Genomic DNA, 24,015 nt, shown 5'->3' with positions numbered 1-24,015 from the left:
ACTATATTTTACTGATAATGATAATGTAATTTTAGCTACAATACAATTTTATATTTTAATTATGTTTTATAATATTGGTAGCTTAGTAAAGAAGTTTATTCTTTTTTAAGTTTATTCGTCGCACACGCATTCAATGATGGGATTTAATAGGTAGGTATCTGAATAAAAACTAAATAATCAATGACAGTCAAATAACCCTCTTTATTAATTATACGGATTAAACTCATTAAAAAAATCTTTGGCGCTACAATCTTTTGAGGTCAATGCCTCATTTTTGTATCTGTTTCATGCTCATTTGTCTATCGAATAGGCAAGTAGGTGATCAGCCTCCTGTGCCTGACACACGCCGTCGACTATTTGGGTAAGCCGGTTTCCTCACGATGTTTATCTTTACCGTTCGAGCGAATGTTAAATGTGCACATAGAAAGAAAGCCCATTGGTACACGGCCGGGGATGGAACCTACGACCTTAGGGATGAGAGTCGCACGCTGAAGCCACTAGGCCAACATTGCTCTGATTAAACTCATTAGGGGTTCTAAAACTAACCAGTTTTAGTGTAGCGTTTGTTGTTAAAACATAGCTTTAAGACAAATTTTAATATAACCTGTAGGTATTGATAAAGGACCAAAATACTCGTCAAAGTAAATATATATCTTAATTAAATTAAAAGTTGCAGCGTACCTAACTCGAATTACACAGATTAACAATATTAAATAAATTTAGGTTCAGTTAGTGATGCGACTGGCGTGCTGCAATCTGTATGCAGGCCTAGTGTGATGGTGTCATTGAGTGACGTCACGCGTCATGTGTGGTCTATGGATTACTAAGTATACGTTTTATTGGCCATTTCAATAGAAATGATAGATTTATGCTTAGCAGGTAATAGGTATTTCTGAACTTCATATGCTAAGTAGAATTTTAAGATTGTCGCTTTGTTCAGTTTAACAATAATATAATAATAATTATTTTGAAAGTATACTGGGATAGATATTACACAGACCTCATCTTAATCAATAAGTAGTAAACATAGTAGCAGAATTGTGATGTGTTGGCTGTAAGTGTGTAGCTTCTAAACTTCGAAAAGACATCGGTTATTTTCACAATTTTCTCACTATTATGATATAATTTAAAAAAAAATTGTTTAATGAGACTTTGTTATGAAGGAATATGCAGGAGATCTAACAGAGAATAAATGGACGCAGAGACAGCGGGACTGATGTCTGACATATCACGGGTACAGGAACGAAAGCTTTTCATCCAAAGTAAAGACTGCTGAAACACAACCTTCTTTAAAAACAAACGGCAACGGCAATGGCATAGAGTTCCATCAAAATTCGTAAGTATTTGAAAATCGCAGTGGCGTATTTTCGGACCTACCCCGAGAATTGAACCCGAGACCCTATTAACATGCTAACTGCTAGAGCATTAAGGCAGTAACATAAATAATAATAGACATAATATGTAATATGTTTAAAAAATCCCGAATCTATGTCTCGACTGGAACCCAAAAGAAAATGTAGGCGGGGTTAAAACAGATTTGGCAGCAAACCATCATTTCACAAGCGAAACAAAACTGGACATAGAGTGAAATAATCAGCTGTCCAAGACAGACTTTACATGTCCTCTACCCTAGGCAGGTCATAAATCAAGTCAAATGGGTTCCATCCATATGAAGGATCCCTTAGAAGACGTAGGCTTAGTTAGTGCCATCACGATGCGGACAAGCCTGCACTGTTATCGTGTCCTGCCTCGGGCGATTGCTGATGGCGCCGTGGAGTTTTAGTGGCTTTGCACAGCAACCCCACATAACCCTTCCTCTTCTAGGTAGACGTGCCGCGCGAGGGTAGCGTAACGCATTTCCCACGAAAAAATAATAGTTAAAAATAGCATTTTCAATGGTTGTATAAATGTAGCGTTTGGCGCTTTCGAACATACTGCAATCATTCCAATAAATAGTGTTTAGAAAAAAAAAATTATCTATCTCTTATAGTAGTTTTAGTAACAATTATTCTCATTTTTTTATTGTATACTTTTACACACAAATCTTCCAATACTTCTATACTTATACCTACTGTTAATTTTTACTATTATTATTTTCTTTATTATTATTACACTATATTCCTTTCTTTGTTGCGTCTGAGGCGCAAACTAACTGTTGTGGTCTCTGGCAGAATGACCAGCGCTGTGGATCACGTCTGGCCCACAGCATAATGTTGAGCCAGGGCCAGTTCCAACCACAACACACACTCATTACACACTTAAAATATTGATATTTAGATTATTTTGTACGTTTCTTTGTGTGTACTTCGTAAGTAATAAATCTTATGTCTATGTCTGTATATAATAGCAAAATACACTTCATTATTTATCAAAAGTCACCGACTTATTCAAATTCACGATGAATAGAAAATCTAGTTAACATTAAGTCAGTAATTCTATTTCAACGGTCTATCTAAAGTGCCGCAGCCGATGCGTGAAAAGTCAAGTGAAAAGGATTTCTCAGGTAGGCAGTTTGATTCCCGCGCTAAATCTTTCCACGAAGCGACGCGGGTGGCAAATTTTTAACGATATTAAAAGATTTGCAAACAAACAAATTACATTTCCGATCCCTTTTTTGCATCTATGTAAATTTTAACCTAAATCTATGGTACTAAGGTATATTTTATCTGTAGACGATTTTTAATCTGTTCTACGTCAGTGACTCTTTTGGCGGGATTTCTATATCTTTTTGACATATTTTTATTGCAAAAGGCGTGGGCTTAAAAACTTAAGGGACTTAAATTATTCATCCGTTTAATTTTTATAGGATAAAGGGTACCTAATGTGTTTAAGGAAAAGTGTAAAAAGTTTAAAGCCACCCTTTTAATTACTTAGGAAGTTTAAAAGAAACGAATTAGTTGTTCCCTAGAGTCCCGTAATCCCCACAAATCTATGTAGCAATCAGATTTCTGTTTCTTCATTGTTATTTCATTAAAATCAAATTACTGAAGAATATATGAGTACCTAGGTATATGATATATCTCCCTATTGCCCAGTCTAGTCATATATAGGCCGTTTTCTTTGCTTGAACTCATCATCTTATCGATATTGAGTAGGTACCACCAGCAATGAACATAATTTAAAACAAAATATGTTATGAACTAAATAAAGTGACAAATAAAATCCAATGTAACTTTAATACACTTTAAAACGTCAAAATGGCCGATATAATCCCGATTGACAGCTCCATCTAGATAACCATAATCAAATTAAAGACGATAAATAGACTATAAACGAACAATGTTAAAATTTCGTTCTCTATTTAAAATCTCTGACGGCTTTGGGATTGCCACCTTTATTATCTATACTTAAGGTTTTTTTTTTTTTTTTTTTTTTTTTTTTAATATTATGGCAACAGCTTCAACTTTATGCCAGTTTCAAGTAAAAGGTTGGGAAACTACACGCGAAAAAAAATAAACAAAGAAATAAAAAAGGAAATAAAGGGATAAGCTGGTTAAAAATAAAATATGTACATAAACATATTACATCTTAATATTATTATAGATTATGAAAGAAGATAATACATTATAATACAATAAAGGATAAAGCAAAAGGCAGGAGATTTTAGTCGGAAACGGAACATGAAGTGATTGTAAAGAATTCAGAAAGGAGGTACGGTCATATTGGGAACAAGAAAAGAAAATATGGTCAAGGTCACCAATATCTTCTCCACACTCACAAATATTACTATCAATAATACGAAGCCTTGCTAAATGATGAGGTGTACAAACATGTCCTAAACGCATTCTGGAAATGATAGAAGTGACAGTTTTAGAACTTTTAACCTCAAAGAACCATGGTCTACTGGGGATCCTGGGTTGAATTTCAGCATAATGTTTGCCTTTGAACTTGCTGCTTCTCAACCAAACATCATTCCATGACTCCCAAAGATGGGTTTTCGGAAGAGCAGCTAAATCATGACAATAATTAATGTATGGGACTATGTCTCCATCCTTTATAGCTTCTTTAGCAAGCTCATCGGCTTTCTCGTTTCCTTTAATTCCACTGTGACTTGGAATCCATGCAAAGATAACGGTGTAATTTCTTTGAGAACATATTAAAAGCTTATCACGTATTTCGCAAATAATAGGATAACAAAGTTTCATTTGGAAAGGAAATTTTTCAAGAGATTGTAGTGCACTTTTTGAGTCTGAAAATATGATTGTACTTTTAGATTTTAATAAAATAACTAGTTCTAAAGCTTTTAAAAGAGCAAAACACTCTCCAGTAAAAACCGAGGATTCAGGAGGAAGTTTAATCTTTTGAATTATTTTATGTTGCCAATGAATTAGACCAACTCCAACACAATCATCAACAGAGATTTTAGAGGCATCTGTAAAAATATAATCCCAACCTTCCCAATTTTGTTCCTCAACGCTACTCATGAAACGAATATTTGTTTCCAGAATATCTTGCTTACGGACGCCTATATTATATCTTATATCCGGATCAAGAATTAAAGAATTGAATTGTGTCATAAATATGGGTAATGATGGAGATCGATGAATGCGGCTGTGTAATGTTAAAAATTTACGAAAGCTTATTATTAGACATGGTAATGATTTGTGACGCCAGTAACGGGATGTATAAATAATATTGTTCAATTCATGCAGCCTTCCATGTAGAGGGTGGTTAGAAAACTGCATAGATTTGAACAAGAATCGATCACTTAAAAATTGCCTTCTTAATTTTAAAGGAGGATCGCAGCATTCTACTTGTAAAGCATTGGATGGGCTCGATTTCATTACTCCTGTCACAATTCTCAAAGCTTTTGACTGAATGACATCAAGTTTTTTACTTCCCAAGACACTTCCTCCATCTAAGAGAAATGTGCCATAATCTAAAACAGATCTTATAAGAGCGTTATACACAAGTTTCATAGAAAACGGATGAGCACCCCACCATACACCTGAAAGGCATTTCATGATGTTAAGCAGCTGTGCACATTTCATAACAACATGTTCATAATGGGCAAGTCCAGACAATTTTGAATCCAATATAACTCCTAAAAACTTAATTTTTGTTTGGAGTGGCAAAGATTGACCATTGAAGGTCACATTTATTATAGGAGTTGTGCGTTTTTTGGAAAATACGACTATAGAACTTTTGGAAACTGATAGATCTAGGCCATTTTTAACTAACCAGATATTAAGACAATTAAGTGAACTAGACATGGAATTGCAAGCCTTAACCACAGATTTATCAACGGAATAAAAAAGAAGATCATCTGCATATTGTAGCACATTTATATGGGAATTTATAGATAATTCTAAATCATACGTGTAAATATTATATAAAAGTGGGCTTAGTACCGAACCTTGGGGAAGGCCTTTAAAAACTGTACGCTTTAACTCGGTAATATTACCATCTTTCTGAACGATTAATGATATGTATCTGCATGATAGTAAATTGATGATAAAACGTATTAATAACGTAGGAACCTGTAGCTCTAATAATTTGCGTTGTAGAATAGAAATGTTCACATTATCATAGGCGGCAGAGATGTCCAAAAAGGCAGCAACAATATCTTCATCACGCGAAAAAGCTATGCGAATATCTGTGGTCAATATAGCTAAATTGTCTATTGTAGATTTTGACTTCCGAAAACCGTATTGACTATTGGCTATTAAATTATTGTTTTCTATAAACCATTCCAAACGATTCTTCACAAGATGTTCAGCAATTTTAGTTAAAACGGAGGACAACGCAATAGGCCTATATGAGGCAACATCGTTGGTAGGTTTGTTAGGTTTTTTAATCGCTATAACTTCTTGAGACTTCCATGTTTCAGGAATATTACCTGTGACCATGACGGAGTTTATTAAATTTAAAAAATACATTAAGGCAGTATCACCAAGATGAGATAAAAATGAGTACATAATACCATCCTGACCAGGAGATGAATCTTTAACATGTGAAAGCACACCTTTCAATTCATGTAATGAAAAAGGAGAGTTTAAAGAGGAAGTGTCATCTATCAAAGACGATTCCAAAGGAAAGTAGATCGATTCAGCAGCTGATGGAGGAGCTAATCTGTCTAAAAAGGCATTTGTTAAAAAAGGGGGAAGTGAAGACGATGATAAAGATTCTTTGAAAGCAGATCGAAAACGTTTAATACTTGTCCAAACTTCTGAAGGGCACGTAGAAGGAGATAAAGAAGTACAAAAATTTTTCCAGCCTGCCTGCTTTTTATCTCTGAGGAATTTACGTGTGGTACTAATAACTTCATTGAGAATATCTAAATTTTCATTGGACATGTCCTCAGCATAGACTCTCTCAGCTTCCTTTCTTCTGCTTACAGCAACCATACATTCTCTATCCCACCATGGAGGAAAAGGAATCTTATTAGACGGATTTCGTTTGACAGAAAAAATCTGATCGGCAGATTCTATTAAACATGTAGCCAAAGCTTTAGAGGAATTGGTCTCACCACCGCTAACTAATTCAGGCAAATCATTTATTTTAGATTCGACAAGGATTTTAAATGCAAGCCAATCAGCATTATTTAATTTATATTTCACACGAGGTTGTCGTTTTTGATAAGGAGAGCGTCTAATAGGTGAGGATATGATAATCGGGAAATGATCACTGCCAAAAGTAGATGATGAAGTGTACCAAGAACGAGAAGAAGCAAGATCTGGAGTACAAATTGATAAGTCAACCGCGCTAAGCTTTTCATTAGGCTTTGTACGTCTGGTTGGTGAGCCAGTATTAAGTAAACACAAATTATGTAAATCTAATATTTCAACTAAACGTACACCATTGGAGTCAGTAGTGCCACAACCAAACATTTGGTGATGAGAGTTAAAGTCACCCAATAGAAGGAATGGACGACTAAGTGAAGAAAGTAAATTATTAACGCTATTGAGAATAACAAAAGAGGAACGAGCTAGGTAAATGGAAACTATAGAAATATTATCAATTTTTATGCCGACAATATTAATGGCATCATTAGAGATTAATGAAGAAAACGCTATTTCAGAAAAATTAATTGAGTTCCTGACAAGTAACGCTACGCCACCATGGCCATCAAATCTATCATCACGCAAGCAGGTATATCCTGGGATCCTTAATAGGTACCCTGGCTTCAACCACGTTTCAGATAACGCAACAACAACGGGAGAATGTTTATTTATCAAATATATCAAATCATGTTTCTTTGGAACAACACTCCTGCAATTCCATTGAATTATCTTGGAATCCATTATTTTTAATAACATTAACTGATTTAATTTTTTCATTAATAGAGGCAACGTGGGACGGTTTCAATAAGTTTGAGTTTATTAAACTAGTTAATAATGCTAGTATCATTTCTAATACATCAGATTTTTCTTCTTCTTTATTTTTGTGTCCAACCAGAGCACTGCCATTTTTAGGCTCTGGAACTTGGAAATCTTTTAAAACATTATAATGAGCAACACGATCATAACCATGTTGTGGTTTACGAGGAGAGCGAGGTTTTAAGAATATTGTCTTTTTATTTGAGGCATTAGTAGAATTATTACGAGATACAGACTTCGCTGCGGAAGAATATACGGGTTTTGGTACTTCCGGAATTGTTGAACTTAATGCATCTGCGTATGAAGGCTTAATAGAAGAAAAATATTTACTGGCTTCGGCATAAGACATGCAGCTCTGAGCCATTTTAACTTTGATTTCTGTCTGTCTCACAAATTCTGGACATGACTTATCTATCGCTGAATGGGACCCTTCGACTTCACACATTACACAGTACAGAGGATCTTTATCTGACCTGTCACATGATACACCTGCATGTTGACCTCCACAGTTATAACATATTGGAGTCTTAGAACGACATTGAACTTTGGTATGACCATAACGGCAGCATTTATAGCATTGTATGGTAGGATAAATATATATTTCTACTGGAAGAGCATTATAGCACATGAAAATCCTTTTTGGTAAAACTTGCCCATCAAATGTTAATACAACTGATTCAGAGGGTTTCCAAGAAACCGAGTCATTAATTTTTACCTTGCGATTCAAACGTCTTATTTTAAGTATTTTGCCGCAGCCTATAGGTACGGATACATTTTGTTGAACTTCCTCTACACTCCAATCTACAGGGACCCCGCGAACTAGACCCATTCTTGTTACGCTGAAAGTGGGAATGAAGGCTTTTAACTTTTTCGTTTCCAAAAGATTGCAGTTAAGAAAATTATTGGCGTCTTTATAATCGGAAAAGCCAACTACGCACCTGTTTCTTCCTATACGCTTTACACTTCCGGGAACAATATTATTAAATTTGTTCTGCTTTAAAAAATTGCCAAATGTTATTGGATGGAGAATGGTCCCGTCGTCAGGTGAACTTTGAATACGTTGAACATGTATAAAATAAGGGGAAACATCGGTAGAAACATATTCAGTACGGCCAATCGAACGGGGGTCCGTATTGGTTACTGAAGTTGTGGTGTTGTTTAAATTTCCCGCGTTAGAGTCTTGAGAGATATTTGAATTTTCCGTGTAAGATGTTGATGGTCGAGAGGATGTGCTATGTGAATTATTATTATTTTGCAAGTGAGGAGATGACGTGGATTGAGATATAGGTTTTGAAGTAACCTTTTTAATTAAAATTGACTCATCTTCTACATTGCATAAGCTTTCGCACTGACAGTAATCACCGCTAGAACCACTACCTTTCTTTTTCTTAATTTTCGTACATTGCCGACAAAGGCGCAAATAACGTGTTCGTTTACGACTTCCTTCACCTGTTTGAGATGATACCGAACAATCGGTATCCATTTTGTCAAATTCATCTTGTGAACCAACAGATACATTTGATCCCACAGGGAGATTCAAGCCAACAAGGCCATCATCCCCCCGACCTAGATCGGGGGGCTTGTTCATACAATATTTACAGAAATTACAAAAACTTACCGACTACACGATGACACTATACACAAATATGATATAAAGATTACATATAATACAAAAATTAAAACTACCAGCTTATCCTCTGCGTTTTAACTAGTAAAATTAAATTAAATATTCAACACCGTGAAAAATACGTCTACCATGAACGAAGTTTCCCGCGCCATACTTAAGGTTTGATATTATACCTATGTTATTGTGGTAACTTGCAAAGAGGTTTGTTTCCAAAGTTTATCAATAAATCTTAGGTCGTAGACAGTTGTTTGCGCGTCGTAGGCAGTTACAACGAGTTAAATTAGTTTGAATTATCTGTTGATTTGATCGTTTGTAATGTTTTCACGATGGACCAAATATGGATGAATATGGTATTAGTATCTTAATATGACATCTGCGGTTTGAATTTACTACGGTAAATTTACAAAGCGAACTAACAAATTATGAGTATAATATAATACATTTAGTTGTTTAAGTTTCTTTAAAGATTTTCTACAATACACAGTTTGTAGCAAAACTCAGTTGATGCACGAATACTAGACTTTTACAAGATGCTTTTAAAGACTCATTTAACCTTCCTTGCCTCACATGACATCAATTAAATTATGATTCAATGAAAAAGTAAATAAAAAAAAACAAACGTTTAGCCTCTACTAGCACTGGGCATGGTAAAATAAGAACACGCACATTCTTTATACCTAGTGGGAAAACATGTAAATATATAGGTAGTAACGCATGTAAAAAAATCTTTTAGATCACTTGTTGATTCCGATAAAATAATCATAATTTAACGGTCCTTGTAATGTGTCAATAGTGTATAGATTACAAACTAATATTCATCACTGTCCAATGGTCACTAAAACTTAATTAATATAAATGCTCAATCAAACTCGACATCTGTCAAAAGTGTCAACAAATCGGCGGCAAAGTTACCAAAGACAAGAGATGGGGATTGAAAAAACTAATACGGACTCTATGTTAACGAGAAAAGATTGTTTTTACATAATTAATGTGGTGTTTAATTATATTTTGATGCTTCTGATGTTCACCGAAATAGACTGTTTAATGTTAAAACCATTATAACCTGTTATCTTGAAAAAAGTAAACAACATATTTTTAGTTGTTTTTTGTCTTTACAAAGGTGAACATTAATGTTTTATTATATTAAAAAGTAAGTGTTTGCTATTCATATACAACGTAGTGGATTTTTTTTGTCGCTGCCTCTGTGTCTAAAATAAATTTCAATGACGCAGAAATTTGAAAACCTACCTAATAAATAAATTGTATTTTTATTAAAACTGTTACTACGAATTCTCAACTTGCTGGACTGAATTGCGATGTATTTTTAAATTTATTTTAATAAAAATCTACCAAATATATATATTATATATTTTTTAACAATATCGCAAATACTATACCTAGTGTATAGAACGTCTTTACGAGATTTATCTACAAAGGCAATGACTACTTCAACAACCTTAGGGGTGCTCTAAGATGCTTTTAGTGGTTTAAAAGAATGTAATTTGACTTCTTCTCAAAAATTAAGCTCATTTGTTTCTCGGATGTTCTCAAACTATAGAACGAGTTCTTAAACATTAAACCCGGCTTTATGTTATTATTTTATGAAACAATTTTGTTGGCTTATATTCCTTATTTCTACATTATTGTTGATCTCCCAAACACTGAATACATCTGCCCAAATTATGAAATTTGAAAGCGATACCGTAAAAGTGTATATAATCAATATATACCTATTTATATATTGTCTGTGCCACACCTTTCAACATTATTTTCTATTTAAAGCGCGTAGCCACAGACTAAAAACTAAAACCACAAAGCATCTGTCAAATTACAACCCCAAAATAATGAGGGGTTGAAAGTTTGAAACACATTCCAATTATTTAATAAATTAACCTTTAATTTGGTGAGGTTATCTTTGTGAAATTGTTTGAAACTTAATTATATTTATAATATAATAAGGGCGGGTCTTATCAAGATTGCGCGTCTCCATTGTCGTAGTTTGTTATAGTGCTGGCTGTGCTTTTATTGGCCGCTCACAGAGAATGAAAGTCATGTTAATATTTAGATAAATATATTAATAATTGAGAGCAGTGTTGGCCTAGTGGCTTTAGCATGCGACTCTCATCCCTGAGGTCATAGGTTCGATCCACGGCTGTGCGCAATGGACTTTCTTTCTGTGTGCGCATTTGACATTCGCTCAAACGGTGAAGAAAAACATCGTGAGGCCGGTTTGGCTTGCCATCGACCCTTCAAAATGACGGCGCGTGCACAGAAGGCTACTTGCCTATTAGATACATAAATGATCATCAAACAGATACAGAAAGACCCTGACCTAAAAGAAAGGTTGTAGCGCTACTGATTTATTTATATTAAATTGCTATATCTGTCACCAGTTTTAACAGTATAGCCAAAGGGTAACAAAATATATCGGATATGTCAATTGCTATTCTTTTCATATTAGGTACTGTCTGCTCGAATTATTTAAGTGACAGGTCTAAGTATCTGTGACACTAGAACTCCTATTCGTTAAACAAATTATTATTCCTTAGCAAGCTATACTCTGTATGCAGATATTTAAAAATTAATCATATTTTTTTCAGATCTGCAAGGAATTCGTGTAGATTTTAAGCTAATTTAATAAACAATGGAGCCACGCACGGCGCCATGTCTATCTGTTGATGGGCTAAGTGGGTGTTTAAATGCTCATTTCGGTTCTAATGTTGGACACGCCCAACGTTATACTACCGTCGTCTAAACGAAACGATTCTATGAAAACGTTTTTTTCCTTAATTATCTGTTTTAGAGTTTGAAAGATTGATGGGCCAATATGTTTAATGGTTATTTTTTATATTTATACAATTTTGGCCTTGTTAGAGATTTGTTTATTACTTTTTACAATATCGCATTCGTAGGTACTTTCGCGTCGTTTACTTTTTGGGAATATAAGATTGCTGTTCTGTAGTACTAGGGACTTCACCTTTTTTTAGTAATCCATTTAAAGAATCTAGTGCAGTGTTTCCCTATGTGGGGCCCACGCCCCACAGGGGGGCAATTTGATTGTTAAAGGGGGCAACCAAAATCTGGAGACTGGAGACTGATGCTAACCAAATTGGAATCTAGTATAAAATCTCAAAATTAATATATAAAAATAATTTGGAATTAGAATTCAGTTTTTCATTATACGTATAGGTATATGTTTTGAAAATTTACTTACCGTTTCGTTTAAAAATTCTAGTAATTTTATTATATTATACATTAGAATTTTAGGAAGGCTACAAAAGACGTTAGGAAACACTGATCTAGTACCTACCTAGAATAAGGTTTCACTATGAATTTTTATCAGTCTGTCTCTAGAGCCCGCCTTTGATTGACGTATCATTTGGAAATGACGTTTATTTATTAAACGATTTATGGTGAAGGAAAGCATCGTAATGTCGGCAGTTTCATCTGCAAAAAATGACGATATGTGTTGAACAGAAGGCTGATCACCAACTGATCACCTGTCTATGAAATGTGACCCATTTAGGGTTGTAGCGCTATGGGATTATTGACTCATTGAAGTTATACTTCTTTTGGTGCGTAACGAAAAAATTATGAGAGTAAATTTTTCGACGCGCACGACACCGTCACAAAAAACCGACACCCTGAAGTTAGCATAGTCAACATTTTAAAATAAAAAATGTCAATTTCTTTAATTATGTAGAAATATTTTTTGTGATATTTAAATAAACTTTATTTAACTTGATAATGCGTTATAATAAAACTTTCAATGTATTAAATACCTTTTTACCAATGTTAGTGTAGTTTTTTCTACAAACGTAGAATAAGACGAAAGATAACATTTTTAAAAAGATTTTTATCTTGTTACGCCAAAGAAGTATAACGCGTAGATACATTAGTACACACACATGTTTTTATAATATAAAAAGCTTGCAGAAATATTTATATTTTAGGTAGGAGCTAGATGCTACAATTTCAATTATACGATATAAATTCTTAGTACCTATTGACCCGATTTTACCGTTTTATTAAAAAATCCAGTCGTGTTACAACTACATAGTACCTACGTATATATTATAACTATTGGTTTGGTCATAATTTTTATAGGCAGGGTGATTAGCCTTGTGTGCCCACGCCGCCGACTTTTTGGGTCCAAGGCATGTCATAGATCACGATGTTTTCCTTCACCCTACGAGGGATTGTTAAATGCGCAATGAAAGAAGAGTCCATAGGTCCACAGCCAGTCAAACCTATGTCCTCAAGAATGAGAGTCAAACCCTCAACCCTATAGGCCACTATATATACATACACTATATAAATATATATAACACTATTTCTATTATCATTAATTTTTTTATAGAATAGGGGGCAAACGGGCAGGAGGCTCATCTGATGTTAAGTGATACTGTCGCCAATAGTCACTCTCAATGCCGGAGGGCGAGTGCGTTGTCGGCCTTTTAAGAATTGGTACGCTCTTTTCTTGAAGGATCCTAAGTCGAATTGATTCGGAAATACTTCAGTGGGCAGCTGGTTCCACATAGTCGTTAATTATAGGTCGTTTTAAAATCCTATTAAATGGAACAAAAAAATGTGTTTTCATTCTTCATATGTTTTGTTTAACAAAACAATTTAAACTCATAATTCTCCTTATTTCCGGGTAAGTCAGGTAAATGTAGCATGGTGATTAATATGGAACTCAAGCAGTTTAGTAAATTACTATGTAAGTGACTTCACTATGAGGGTAATGGGCTGAGGCACGCAACTTTGACCATATTTATTACGAATTAAAAACTATACAACCTCTTTTCGAATTATCCCATTTATTTAAAATATAGTTCTATGCTCTATGGTTTACCTATGGAACTTAATTCTTATAAAGTTAATGTTCATTTTGTCTCCATATAGTAATTATTTTATAGTAATTGTAATAAATTTTCAGTTTTTAAATTGAAGTTATCCCTTACCTAACTTAATCAAGATAATTTGTGTCAGACTGATGATTTAAGCAGACACAGCACCTGCCTATTCACAATAGATTTTTCCATCAGGATCCGAACCGCCAACCTCCAACCAACGGGCATTAGGCATTATAACGATTTCAAGAACAAGGCTGTTAAAGTTCTCGGATTAAATCTAATTTAAATCCATTACGGTTTAACAAATTTGTGTGTTACTGTGTGCTAACACACATACAAGCTCGCGAACACATTCCTAAAGCCTTTTTGTTTCAATGCTTCGCTACAGTGGATTTAACATTCAGTGGTAAGTTTTTCAACATTCATAAGTTTCTCACATAAGTCATCAGTAATATTGGATTTAATAACGTAAATAAATATGTTGTTCTTAAGGTTAATAGAAACTTCACAAATGCAGAATAGATATTCCGATCCGATGCACAAGAGAGAGAGAGAGAGAGAGAGAACAGCTTCGTACCGTAAGAGAGTGGACGGGTATTGCGACTGCAGAAGATTTGTTGTATTTGGCACTGGACAAGACACGCTTCACGAGACTGACAGCCAAGTATTGGAGAGGCAACAAAAGAAGAAGAAAATCTTTTTTCTCCCTATACACTGCTATTTGGTACAAGTGTGAAAATAAGTATGTATTACATACTATTCCGGTATCTAATTCAGAGAAAAAGATTAATATTAATAAATATACCTACTTAGTGCTTAGAAATAAAATAAAAATGTTCATTGGAAACAATTAATTACATATAATGTGTAAGATTTGGGGACCCTTTTAGCAAACTTTACAACCAACGTAAATTCCAAAATATATTTTTTCTTTTCTTTTTATGTAATTACTTTTTTTTACAACGTGCATGAGTGCATCAGTGAGTGTGTGGGTATAGGTACAGTAAGTAAGTAATAAAATCAATGTTATAATAATCTTAAAGCTTACATTTCCCAACTGTTACGTTTACAAACTACATCCTAATTGCATAAGTGTGAACACGTTTGTATGTGTGTGTGCGAACAAGTTGTTTGTTCAGAGATTTAATACTCGGTAAATTTCTTCGTGTTACCTGACTTCGCGGCCCGCGGGCAGACAGGCGAATGTGAATTTTTCACATCGGTCCTAAGCTGCCGTACTCAAAGTCGATCTTAAGGCTATGCAATACTTAAGCTATTTAGTGAAGATACGATAACATAAGGCAATAATTAATAATTATTCCAATAATATTACATATGGTATTGGTAATGTTTTCATAAATTATCCTTAATTTACAACTTATTACGCTACGATTCGAACCTCACATGATCACGGGCCTGCGCATACATATTATGGGGTACTATTTGCTCATGTTCCAACTTTTGGCAAAACCCTATAAAACCACTTCCGTCTATGACACATCTAATGACTGGCCAATTTATTAAATGTCAAACACTCAGACACATAGTGAATAAAGAAAGGCTACTTTTTTATAATTACTTACAGTTAGGACATCTGTTCTATTGACCTATATATTGTATATCGTATGTATGTACCCACTTGCCAAGGGGCGTTAGTCACTATTTAGTTCTTATATTAAAATAATATGCCTTCAAGGCTGTAACATGTTTATCGTGAGAGTTTAGATACTTTTGTTTATTTGGAATGACAAGGCTTAATCCAAATATTATTCATTATTATATTATTACGCCTAAGTTAAATAAGCATAAAAACAAACAAAACACAAGTACCTAGTCCTATTCGTCAACGAATTTTGAATTTCGAATAGAACGTTCTTTATTCAAATTTAAAAATTCACTTACACCATTGTACATCAAAATCTTAATTGGATATATCATAGGCGTCTGTTTGCGCATGCCAATTGATTGCAACTTAACGTGCGAGCAAATTGCCAGGGTGCGACAGGAACGGCACTACAAAACACCATAAGTTAAAACGGGACAAACATATCGAGCCAAGGTTTGAGGCTGAATGAGACAGATAGATTTGCCTGTTCAACTTTTAATATTTATTTTGAGAGCAATTGTTTAAGTATAATCTGTCGTTATGAGTAGTTAACTGATGGTTTTCTTTCATTTATTATAATTGGAATGGTATTAATCTTGAAAGGAGGTAATATTTTAAAGTAATTTAGTATGAAACGGGATTTATATCGCCTTTACTACCCAGGAACGTAATACGAAGAGGCATTTTTAAACTCGCTTACTAATTGTAAACAAAAGCGTAATAATAAATACAAATTACGGTATTTTATTTGCTTCATTCTAGATAATTAAAAAAAAAACAGGGACCCACGTCTGGGCCTTGGATTTCCGTACCTATATGTTTTGTGATCCTTGCTTCATAGTTCATAGGCATGTAGGTGGTCAGTCTTCTGTGCCTGACATAAGCCGTCTAAGGCATGTCGGTTTCCTCACGATGTTTCACCGTACAAGCGAGTGCTAAATGCGCGCATAGTAATATCCGAACCGTAGGCTTCAGGTTTGAGATGCGCACGTTCAAGCCACTAGGCCAATGTTTTCCAATGTGGGGCCTAATTTGATTGTTAAATTTATTCTTTCAATTTCTTCTTGAATTTTAGTTTTTCATTAAATGTTTTGTTTTAATTTTATTTTATTTAAATTTATATCAATTAAATTTACTTACTGTGTTAAGTTAACCTTCCTATTGTTCAATTTCCTAGTAATGACTTCCTAAAACCTATAATTTATGTATTTTAATTAAACAATTAAATTTTTTAATATTAAAAGTTTTAAAAGTTATGTATGTTACATAAGAAAGGTGGGACATGGCACAGTAAAGTTAGGAAACACTGCATTAAGCCTACACTGCTGATAATCAGAATAAATAGAAGAAAAAACTCACTTAAGGGTTTCAGTCAAGTATGTGCCTTTTCAGTAAGGCTACCACGTATTCTAATACCGATAGGGATCTTGATATTATTTTTGTACCACGTAATTAATAACATAACATTGTCGGGGTTAACGTTATAGGAGCTGTAAAAATATTGACTAAGTCAATTTTTGTAATCATTGTTGGTGTTACAGTTCTTGTGGCTTTATTCAGTCCAGCGTGAATCAGCGTGATAATGAGTTCACTTCGCTTCCTCTAGGACCTTCTATACTAAACACCTTCGCCCATCAACATAATATATATATATATCTACTTCAAAATCTACTCTCGTAATGCCGATACAATGCCATGTAACCAAAACAAAATGTTTTGAATAGGTTAACAGATTGCTATGAAATGAATTAAATTAAAATTTTAGAATAATTTTCTTGTTCCATTTTTAAACGTCACAATATTTTTTCAAAAATCTAATCAACTTCGGAGTATATTCATTATTGTTTCAAAACGATTTCGTCCAAACATACCTTTTCGAATTTAAAAATTCATTTTGAAAATGGAACATTAAAACTACTGTGTGCAAATAAAACGAATCATAACTTTATTTAAATTGCACTTCGCTTTCGTGTACTTTAAATCGCTACACGAAATGCATTGAAATAAAATATATAAGCTAAGCTTGTCCAAATTATATCAGAATAAATAAATATCGCACGCCTCATAAACAACGACGCTCGACTTTTATTGTTTACGCTTTATAATTAGGCCTGCTATACACGAGGTGAAGGAGTAGAGGACGCCTTCGAAAAAGGAAGCGAATAGAGAAGGATACCCATTGATAGAGACTAGAGAGGTCTGGAAAAAGTTCTGCAGAGGTCAATACCCGAGAAGGGGTTCCCATCAATGGAAGTCATGGTAGTTACGATAAAGAAAAATAATAATATCTAATGCTTGATTAAAACAAGATTAAATTTGATGAAAATGAAACCGGGCTGTTAAAATGTTATCTTCATATAATTTTTAGAATTGAATAAAGAATTAAATTAAGAACAGTAAATTTATTAATTTTGATTAATATTAAATATTGAATCACCTTTTGTAGGGAAATATTCATCAAAATCTGTACTGCCACTCATAACATTATTAATTATTATTAAACACTGTCTACCATATGTCGACAACGAAGTATATCATATATATCGGAGGCGGTGAGAACTTTGGAGAAACTGATCGTGGTTGGTAACACAGAAGGAAAACATCACGTGGTCGTTCACCAAATGGACCGATCAAATGAAAGACTCATCGTCCTCAAAAGTGTACAATAAGAGAGACGCTGAAACCCGTGGAGAGAAATAGTCTGCTACAGATTTTTCCTTGCAGACCACGACACTTAGACATGAGCTACCGATTGAACAGAGAATGTATAAACTGGTAACTTTAATTATGAATTTTTGGGTTGTGGCTGCCCCATACATTTTTTTTTTCGTATAGAACGGGGGCAAACGGGCAGGAGGCTCACCTGATGTTAAGTGATACCGCCGCCCATGGACACTCTCAATGCCAGAGGGCTCGCGAGTGCGTTGCCGGCCTTTTAAGAATTGGTACGCTCTTTTCTTGAAGGACCCTAAGTCGAAACTTTAGTGGGCAGCTGGTTCCACATAGTGGTGGTGCGCGGCAAAAACTGCCTTGAAAAACGCTCGGTTGTGGAACGGCGGACGTCGAGGTGATACGGGTGGAATTTCGTATATACATTCATGCTTCATATCAAAGTACGCAAGGCTTCAACGACGGCTCTGACATCTGTAGGGTCAAATGTGTACAAACAGCCTATATCGTTGATTTTTATTTGCATTTAGTGAAAATTAATTTTTGTTCATCGCGCTTTGTTCGAGATGGAGCGATTGTTTGTTATTTAGTGTTCGCGACCTTGTTGCGGCACTCGGGTTTGATTGTGTTCAAATAATTGGTTATGGGCTTCGATTGGAGTTTCATATGGCTCAAAGATTATTTTAATGTTGCTTGACATATCTTTTATCAATTATTTACATTTTGTATCAGTTTGAACTTAGTAACACTTCCAACTTCAACGATAGGTAATTGTCGGTAACATTGTTCTATAAAAGTAAATGATTTCTATTAGAATCATTTACACCTATCACAAATATACAGTATTTTCAATATTCTAAACCTACTTAGTAATAATAATAATAATAAATCATTTTATTATACAGAACAGGGGCAGGAGACTCATCTGATGTTAAGTGATGCCGCCCATGGACACTTCATGCCAGAGAGTTCGCGTGTGCGTAGTGGGTACTTTCGTCCGGCCTTTAAATTAAAATAACTTAAAAATTGAAAATAAAATAAATAGTGAATTGAATGAAATTTAAAAATATTTGTATAGAAATGTTTAGTTCGTTTAGTGAACAATTACTTTCGATATATGGTATGAAAATATTAGCAAATGAAGTATTTTATAGTGTCAATTTAACTAGGATCTCTATAGTCTTTGGATTACAAAAGTATTTTCTAACACTTTTGTCAGCACCCACGGGTATAACTAAATATTAACACAACATATAGAAATACCAAAATTATTAGCATGTTGCAATTTTTTCCCAGGTGGTATTTTCTAGAAAGAAATTTACGTAAGTAAAAATCAGACAGATTCATATTTTTGTTTATAATTATTATTTTTTTAAATAAATAATATGTTTATTCCATACTAGACGTTAGTTAAGCTACATGAACCAGGAAACAAGCATAGGTCATAACACAATATCTTGCCATTTATCAACTATGAAGGAGATGATTAGCCCCCTGCTGACACACTAGGGCCTATCTATAAGGTACTAAAGTAAATATTCAATTTGAAATTTCTTCAATAGTCCTATACAATACCTATATATTCTTCTATGAAGATTTAAAATTCTGTATTAGTAGTAGATACTCTTTGGCCGTAGGGTTAATGTGCACTGGCGCCTATTAAAGATTTAAGTTAGCGCCGGTGACCCGAGAGCTAGTGCTTTCCTCGATTAACGAATAAGTATCGCAATTCAGGGATGAAATGCCAGCCTTAAAGGTACACTGCCATATTGACCAAACTTATTTCTTTTTGTAGTTTTCTATTTATCCAATTAAAGACATCTCTAAATCCAAAAAAACGTTATTAACAATTATAATATATTACAAAACTAAATATATTGTTATTATTAACTTTACGACACCTGTATTACCAATTGCAAATTTATTACATCACATGTAAATTTTAGCACTGTGGCAACATTGTAATTTTAATTCGCTCTTTGAAACAAAATAAAATATGAACTGACTAATGCCGGAAACCGTATGTTTGGAAGGAATCAGGATTAGTCTAGCAGTTTGACTGCACTATTATTTGGTATTAGTTGTGGAAAAAGCGAAACAAGGATCTGAAGTGAAGGCCGTTACCCGTGCCGTTATGCGATTAAGACGGGGCAGAGCTTTCGCTTCTCGGAGCCTTAGTCCCACACACTCCCACGCACAGTTTTTTTTTTAAAGGAATCTCGCTGCTGGCCTTAACCCTGGAAAGATAGTCTGCGTAAAATTTACGCATGCGTTTTCGAATAATTGCTCTATCTTTCTAATTAGCGCGAATCCATAGCTGTGCGTTTAGGACATCTCATTCGTCGTTGGGAGCTGCCGCGTGACGTAAGTGTCAATAAGGTAAGTGCCACCGATTTTGAAATATAACGACCGCGTGAGTCAAAATTACGCATGATTATCTTTATCGTGACTTTTATGATTTTGGCTTATATGACAGTTTTAGTACTGTTTTAATACTTTATATCATAACTAATATTATAATTTCATTTCTAAAGATATTGAGGCAAATATATATCACAATGGGGAGTATCAATTTCAACGAACACGAAATCCTGGCCGCTCTTATGCAAAGTGATGACGAGCTTCCGTGTGAGGACACCGACAGTGAAGTAGCGGACCACGTTTAAAGTTTTCTTTTTTTTTAAGTAAAAATAAAAGGAGTTTAAAAAATTATCTGCAGTATTAATTATTCTAATATATGTGTATATATAATAACATACAATTCATTAAAATAAACTATTAAACCTAGACCTACAACTAATTCAAATTCTTGCGTAAATTTTACGCATGATTATCTTTTCCGTATTACAAAATATGATTATCTTTCTAGGGTTAAGGGCCTTTACAGCTCAGCTCGGGCTGTTTTGGCGAGCGTAGCTCGGCCTGAATGGGCGTTTTTCCCGCGACTAGCGCAAGGGTGTCTTCTGTGAGACTCGAACCTCGGCTTGGGCCGTTGCGGGGTGGTCAATCGCCTGAAGCCTGAAGGGCACGACGGAAGCCCACGCAGACCCCCAGCGCAGAAGTTTATAAAGGATTTTCCCCCTTAAAAAAGCCCCTCCCTCTATCACGATAAAAGGTGTACCATAATACAAATTTGAAATAAATTAAATAAACAATAAAATAAATTATCAACCACCATCAAAAATTTTGTATATTTGACATAAAATCTTCATACAAATTCGATGGGTCACAAAATATTCTTGTCAAAGTATTAAGATGTCAGAAATAATTTACCAAACTCATGGACGCTTCAACCGTCTCATACCGTAACCCAACACCCCTCATTCAAGTCCCCTATTTAAATAGCTTCATTATTTCAATAAATTACGTACAATTGTAATCGATATTTCGAATTTTTTAATCGAAACAATGATGGAGCGAGCCGATTCGATGTTGTTAAGCGATCTTTACTGGTCACTCGGGCTATAAGTCAGTAACACGATACCTGCTGGTTAGGTGTTTAAGGGGATTCGAGAGAGCTTAGCCGTTTTTCAAGCAAAGTGTTTTGGAGATCCTTGGGTATAATAAGCATATAGTCTTTGATTTAAAAAATATGTAGTATAGACGCATTTCTACAATCTATGAATAGTCTTCGACCAGTCACTTTCCAAGCGAATTGATGCCATGGCGTTGCGTAAAGATGTTGGGTCTCTCTGCATCTTCTACCGCAATATAGAGTGTTCAGAGGAGTTGTTGCTGCTGAGTTTCATCATCTGACGTCAAGGTAGTATATGAAATACCATCCCTACAACCTCGACATCCGTGGAACGCCACAACCAAGCGTTTTTTCCGCGCATAAAAGCTAAAAACGTAGGCTAATTAAAAAAAAAAACATATTAAGGCGGAAGTTCCCGAGCCAGCTTGTATACAATAAAATACTACAAAACTACTAAACTGCATAGTTATATTTTTTTTTTCTAATGTATTAGCAATAAGCTATGAATGAAGTCTTGTAGAATCATTTAAAATGTATCTCAATTATTGAGAGTACCACATATTTTCAAATATCAATGAGTTGCTAATATATTTATTTAATTGCCTAATATCGTAATAAAAAAAACAGTACAGGCAACCACTAAATCGACATTCAAACATCGCTTTTTTAAAACATTAATCAAAACTGAATTTATTACTGTGGTAACTTTAAAACGTTAACTTAACTACGGAACCAGGGTATAAATAACCACCTAAGCTGGTGCTAACGGCGATTGAGTTATCCCTCATTGGCGCGAGATTTATCGCGACACAATCAAACGTACACATTACACTGTCATTCTAATTTGTTTGTTTTATAGACATTTTTTATTCTCCTAGTCTAAGAGTAGTGTGGGATAAATCTAAGAATCCAATAAATTCTTCAATCACACAAACTAGATTATTAGAAACCCACTAATGTCCGAGATTGTATATATTTTAATATAGATTCTATAACATTTGTATAATAATTTTTAGTATTATTGTGCGAAATGCAAAAGAAAGTAATAAATGACACCAATGACGGATTTACCAGCAGGCTGAGTAGGCTAGAGCCTAGAGCGGCAAATTCGGCAACTGCATTTTGTTATACAAACCAAAAAAAAACCTGCCTGACGGTTTTCTAATGTTTTACAGATTTAGATTGAGAACAACAAAATTTGCCGATGACTTTCCCCTTATAACTTGGTACATTCGGTGTAGCAAACATCGATATTCTAGTCATGTCATACATGTGTTACTACTGGTTGGAGGCTGCGAACTGAATGGTTGTGTGTATTATGTGCTCACAAATCAGATTTTCGTGCAAAATTTTCGTGCAATTTCAATGAATTTAAAAAAAATCTAGGACATGACAATTTAGAGCATAGAGAGAGAGAGGCATAGGCAGAAACTTCACAGCCGGCCTTGAAAATATGTAAATCCGATAAATGCATAATAGTGTATTATAACTTTCTTAACGCTTAATAAAAAAATATCTCCATATAAAAGTTGGTAATATAGAATCAATATAGAAATATGGAATTCTTATATAGAAAATACAAAACAATTGAACTGATATTATAATATTCGTTTCTTTCTCTCTAATTATGTTAACGGTTTGATGAAAAGAGATGACAAAAGTCAGTGACAAGTGACTAGTTGTTTTATTTTATGAGCACGTAACAATCTTTTCACATTTTTGCGTTTCAAAAGTCGACAATAGCGACAATACTTAATAAACACAAATCGTTAAAAATTAATATTATTTGACGCGTTGTACTGAGATAAAAATGATTTGAATTCTTTCAACTAGTTACTAAATAGAGGTGTCGAAGTAAAGTTTATAGTTTCTCTCACTCTTAAATCATTTATAAATCGATTACAATAAATCTCTTTCCGCTTTACGGGGTTATGGTCTTTATTACTGTGCATTAAATGCCGTTTTGGTGTGTAACAAATGTGCGTGGGCAGTCAGGTCATTGTTTAACAAACTTACAGAACATGGATGTAGGAAATGTTTGGAAATAAAATAGTTTAATGATAAATTGCTTAAGGAGGGTTATTTTTATTTTCGAACATCTAGTATGGATATTCATCTGTTAATGAGGTATTACAAAAGTAGTTATGCTTAAAAAGCTCTATCTTTTATAATTATTATTATTTATATAACAGCAGGCAAACGGGCAGGATGCTAATCTAAAGTTAATCGATACCACCCCGCCCATGGATATTCACATTGCCAGAAAACTCGCAAGTGCGTTGCCGGCCTTTTAAGAATTGGTAACCTCTTTTCTTGAAAAATATCCTAATTTGGTTTGGAAATATGTACTTAATTGGGCAGCTTCCTTGGATCGAGTTTCAGTCTCTCTGCTGAGAAATAATCACTAAAACCACGGACCTAGTGGGAGCTTTCTACCAGCTAAGCCTAAAAAACAAAAATAA

The 24,015-nt window shown here is 34.3% G+C and overlaps 1 long non-coding RNA gene across 1 annotated transcript; it reads left to right on the top strand.

Moving 5' to 3' along the window:
* Positions 1 to 20,308: 20,308 nt before the first annotated feature.
* On the top strand, positions 20,309 to 20,954 carry LOC125063545. The gene is made up of 2 exons (XR_007119529.1): positions 20,309 to 20,457; positions 20,613 to 20,954. It is a non-coding gene; the product is annotated as an uncharacterized LOC125063545 (long non-coding RNA).
* Positions 20,955 to 24,015: the final 3,061 nt, after the last annotated feature.

This window comes from Pieris napi, chromosome 3, assembly GCF_905475465.1.
Source record: "Pieris napi chromosome 3, ilPieNapi1.2, whole genome shotgun sequence".
NCBI classification, from domain to species: domain Eukaryota; kingdom Metazoa; phylum Arthropoda; class Insecta; order Lepidoptera; family Pieridae; genus Pieris; species Pieris napi.
The sequence above is the reverse complement of the archived record's forward strand: the minus strand, read 5'-3'. Positions and strand labels throughout refer to the sequence as shown.